Source organism: Mandrillus leucophaeus, unplaced genomic scaffold, assembly GCF_000951045.1.
Source record: "Mandrillus leucophaeus isolate KB7577 unplaced genomic scaffold, Mleu.le_1.0 Scaffold460, whole genome shotgun sequence".
Taxonomy (NCBI): domain Eukaryota; kingdom Metazoa; phylum Chordata; class Mammalia; order Primates; family Cercopithecidae; genus Mandrillus; species Mandrillus leucophaeus.
This window is the reverse complement of record NW_012104921.1, coordinates 2607269-2612866: the sequence shown is the minus strand read 5'-3', so window position 1 is coordinate 2612866 and position 5598 is coordinate 2607269.

Genomic DNA, 5598 nt, shown 5'->3' with positions numbered 1-5598 from the left:
TTATCTAATATATCCCATATAAAGTTCAGATTAGGATAAAGGAAAATTGAAAAATTTACTGAGTGATATATTAATGGGGATATGAACATTTTATTTTTTGTTACCACTAAATATTGGGTAATTAATATGTCGATAGCATTGTGATATGCATAAATGGATATTGTTTTTTGTTACATTTGTGATTATAAATGTTATTACAAATATGAATCAGTTTATATTTCTGATTTTTAAAACACGAATTGGTAATAGCACAGATACATTTTGTTTTTATTTGCAGTAAGAATTTCATTCTATAAATATAACTGATGGAAAGCAATTTATCACATTTAAACACATGGATGAAAATGCTGCCACATACAGTGATTGGGACTTATTCTGAAACTAAATTACTTTAATGATGGGGGAGAAAACCCCAATGAGGAATTCATGAGGTAGAACCAGACAAAACTCTTCTAGACAACAATGAAAAACCTTTTAGGCACGAAGAAACTGTAATATAATGTGGCACTTGTAGGTACATTAAGATAAAAACATCCAGGAGCCAGTAAATTTTTTCATGCTGTCAGAGTATTCAACGATACATATGAGCTGTCGTACTTCAGCCATCAACAACCAAAAAAGCTTAGCATTTTAGAAAACAACTCTCCAACAGAAACAATTCAACTTCATACTCACAGGCATATGGATACTAACAGACTAAGTAAAATAGCAGTTGTCATCCTCTGAATCTTTACTACCTTTTTGCCACCTCTTTTTGACCAGAGCCCTATAGCCTATAGTCTCAATATTCTCCTTTTCTGTTTCAGAACACTGAGAGAGTGAGAGAAAGGGAAAGATGGAAGAGACAGGGAAATGAAGAATGAATCGGAAAAGTCAAGTACTAAAGGGCAACAAGAGTGTGTGCCTCTTAGAAATCTTAGTGATCCTCTCAGATTCTGTTAGCATTGGGATTTACTACTGATCAATTGGGGAAAGAGAAGCAGAAAAGAAAAATACTGAGAAAAATGTGTGTGTGTATCACATTCCCCATATTATGCTTTAATTTGCAGGAAATCCTACAGTCAGTTTGCATATAAAACATTAATATGATGTCATCTTCTGCACATGAAGTCAAAAGAATCCATGAATTTATTAAATGGAAATAAGAAGGCTCTATAAGTTTGGGCCTCCTAACCTCATTCAACCCCCACCAACACGCACACATACACACACAAATGTTCTAATATTCAGAATTTGGGTTTCTGTAATGTTTAGTGTTAATTCTATTTTATGATTCTGAGTTCAAAAATAGGAACAAGTTTAGACTGGTGAGCTAGACAAATTCTATTAATGCAATTTCTTTTGTATTTCATAGGAATTCATTCAATATTCTTAAACTATAATGATATATATCTAACAATTATCAATGCTTCAACATTTTGCCCATTATGTCTCCCTTCCCTCTAAGAAAAGGCATTTCATACTTATTGTTTACTTTTCTTTGCAGTGTACTTTTACAAACGCCAGTGTTTATAGATAAGGCATTCGTGAGATATGATTTCACCATGGGAATTTCAGTACAGTTGTTATACAGCTAAAATTATATACATGTGTGTGTGTGTGTGTGTGTGTGTGTATAGCCTTTATAATTCTCACTCTTCATGTATAGAAAGTTAACAGTGTATTTTTCTTAGAGCACGGGAGTGAATGGTTAGAACAGTTATGTAATAAATGCTTCATCGAAGTATATTTACTGATGCTGCGTATCAAGATGTAAGCAAGACACACTTCTTGTCTTCAAGAAGCATATACTTTACCAGGAAGAGAGATAAAATTTTTAATTCCTTGCTATTCAAAATTTGGTCCATAGACCACCATCTGGTTATCACCTGAGAGCTTCTTAGAAATGCAGAATCTCAGGGCATACCGCAGAATCTCAGGGCATACCGCAGACCTACTGAATCAAGATGCATTTTCACAAAATCCCCAGGTGGTTTGTATGAACATTAGTGTTAGAGAAGCACCACTATAATTTGAATCTGAGTAGCGTTACTTCTATAATATCTAGGAGAAAGGAAGAGATGGAGAAGCTTGAAGAGGGAGGGGTGGCATCATGGGGAAGGAATACCCTGTTATCTGCACTTTGTTCTTCACAGAGAGAGACCGCTAGTCAGGCAACTTTTACTAGCAGAAAAATAAATGTTTTTAAAGAAATATATATTTTAAATGTTTTGGTTTACATATCATTGGGGAAAACAGTCATATGAGGTACTAATATTTCAGTTTGACAGAAATACATTTATATAGACTCAGATGTAAAAGAAATTTTACCTTTTATTTTATTCATTGTAACTTTTGTAGGGGAAGAAGTTGGCCAGGGTGGCTTCTAAGAATAGTTTTGCCAGCTAATGCAATTCCTCAGTCATGAGGGTGGTGACAGTATAGGTAACCTTTCTACTTCAAAATCTCTTGCCAGATCATATCTAAGTAGAACCAGTTCTCATAAAAATATCATTTGGAAACTAAGGCATTTCAAATTATTTTCATGTGTTTGCAAAGCTTCAACTAGATATAGGAATCAAGAATGTCACAGCAAGCTAGGTGCAGTTGCTCATGTCTGCAATCCCAGCACTTTGGGAGGCTGAGGTGGGAGGACTGCTTGAACCCAGGAGTTCAAGACCAGACTGGGTGATATAGCAAGACTCCATCTCTACCAAAAAAAAAAAAAAAAAAAATAGCAGGGCAGGGTGGTGTGCACCTACAGTCCCAGCTATTCAAGAGGCTGAGGTGGGAGGTTCTCTTGAGCCAGGAAGGTTGAGGCTGCATGACTCAGCCTCCACCGTGCTCCAGCATGGGCAAGAGCATGAGATTCTATCACAAAAAAAAAGGAAAAAAAAAAAAGAAACAATGTCACAGCAACATATTTTGATCAGGTATATTTGTGCACATGAACACTTTGACCACTATCCCTCTGCTTCTTTCCATTGCTTTCACCATCCAGGACACTGACTGTAACCAGAAGGGAGTCATCCTGGGAATTGGCCATATTTTCTATTTGCTTTGACTTTGCATATTATATCGGTGTGTTTGAACTTTATATCTTCCACATGAAATACCAAGTAAAGGACTCCTTCTGAAATGTTTTTTCTGAATGTGACTGTATGTACATATAAGTGACATGTAAGAATTATACATAAGGGGTGACAAAAATGTATATTAATCTATGATTCCATGGGTAAAATACAGATACAAAAGTAAAAACAAAGCCTTTACTTCACAGAGAACGTTGGGTATTAAATTATCTTGAAATAATTCTTGCTAGCTCTTAAGAGTACTGAATTTACTTGTGATACATTCTAAAAAGGCAGTGATCTTTTGTGATGTAATATTTATTATTAGGAGCCAAATTAGGAAAACAAATAGTTACAAAAGAAAAACCTGTATTGTTGGAATTGTATCCAGTTGTTTTATTAATAGTGATTTGATATAATTAGGCATAAGCATTTTTAGCTTTTTCATGTCTTTTATTCAGTTTTCAGGTCCAGTTTTAACTGGGTTATAATTTGTTGCCACTGTTTATGTTTTACATCAGTTCAATTGGGGGTTTCTTCCTGGGATGAAAAAATTCAGAGATTTGCTTGAACACAAAAACTGACTCTATAAATTAGAAAAGCTTACGAAGCTTTTACATACCATATAAGAATATCTCATAAACATCCCAATTTATTTTCTAACAAATTTTAAATGTCTCAATAATTAATATATGATATTTCTAAATATCAAGTCCAATTAATCTTCTTCTGAATTACAATCCCACTATTTGATACTTTTGTAGGATTTTTCTAAGCAGTGACTTTTATTGTAAATATATGATTAGCATTCATTCAGATGATACAATAGGCTTCATAAATTTCTCTTCTGCAAGTGCCAGTCATAAATTTGTTAAAGTTAAAATCTCTCCATTTATATTTAGCTAATAATTGATGCTTGTTCAACTGGGATCTATGCAGCAAAATATAATCCACTTCAAGAGTTTTCTGAAAAGGGAGTTTAATGCAAGGAATTAATTGCAAAGGTGATGCAATATCTGAGAACAATAGGTAAGAATAGTGTGACCTATAGATTAACAATATCCTTATACCCGGGGTCACCTTTGAAGATACAACTATGCTGGGCATATACTGTGGAGGCTGGAATCACAGAAGAGACAAACTGCTTAAGGAGGATTATTCTAACCACTTCCCTTCTCCCGCCCTCCATCTTCCACTTTCCATTGACTGACCCAAGACAGAAGTCAGCTGACTTAGGAGCACAAGAAAACTAGCCTTCAGGGACCAGAAGGTTGAGGAATGGATTTGCTGGCCAACAGGCTCAAGATCTGAAAAATAATCTTCAAGGGTTTTATAAACACATGTAAAAACTCAAACTTTAAAAGCAATTTGTGGCAGTAGGAATGCATACTTTGCCCTCAAACCTAGCCCTCCTTAGAAATCTAGCACCTGCATTTTTCGTTCATCAAAGAGGGCAGTGACTAGCAAAGAAATCATAGCAGAAAGAGAATTATATTAATCAAAGCAATTTCTGGTGAAAGGAGGCATGGAAATCTCTAAGCAAGTTATAGAAAGAAAGCTACACTGTTCGAACCTCTGAATTGAAAACAAAGCTTCAGATGATAACTATATGATTTGACAAAGATACCTCAAATTGCTCAGGAAAATCTCTTTCTTTAGAGTAATGTTTCAGGCTATTTGAAACAGAATTTCAGTCGAGGAACTAAACAAAGATGCTAGGATTGGACATAGAAGACAGATGAATTTGGCTGTTATCCATGTAAGCATAGAAGCCAAAATTATGCTGACTAAAAATGGAGCCAAGCGATGTCATATAGATTTGAAAACGATGTTGTGCCAAGGAAGATGTTAATGTTTTTCAATTTGCAGGTTTAGTAAGGATCATAAATTGTTTGATTTCTTAATCTAGTTTATGTATCCTAAATATCTCTGCAACTTTGCAAGGCCCTAATTTATTTCCTTTAAAAAAAAAATTCTAGATTTGACAGTTCGGTCTACATTTCAAGGCTGGTTAGATGGGAGGTATGTCCTGGTATATTAGTTAATTTAGGTATATCTTACTGATTTACATTGCATGAATTATCAGATGCTATTGACTCATTCAAGTAAATATATTTAAAAATTACACCTTTTGCTTATACTAGTAATTGGGTCAGTCATGCTCTTGAAGGAGGCATACTGGGAGCCATACTTTACCAGGGGCAGAGGATTCAATGGACTTTTTCTGTTTTCTCTTCTTTGTGCTCTGTAATTAAGATACAGAACAAAGGTAATCTTTGCTTAGCGTAATAATGGAGAATGACTAGACCAACAAAAGATATGTCAGAATCATTTGCAAGGGTGAAACTTATGAGTGTATTTGTGAACCTGCTTGAAAGCTCCAATGCACATGTGTCTGTACACAATTCGGGGCCTATTAACGTTTCCTAATATTTTAAATCTCTGAGATTATTGTTATAACATTTGGTATTCTTGGGTAAAAAATGATGTTTAACTATAAAAAGAATATTTCATCAATGATTTAAAAATTGCCATTATTTTCTTTATA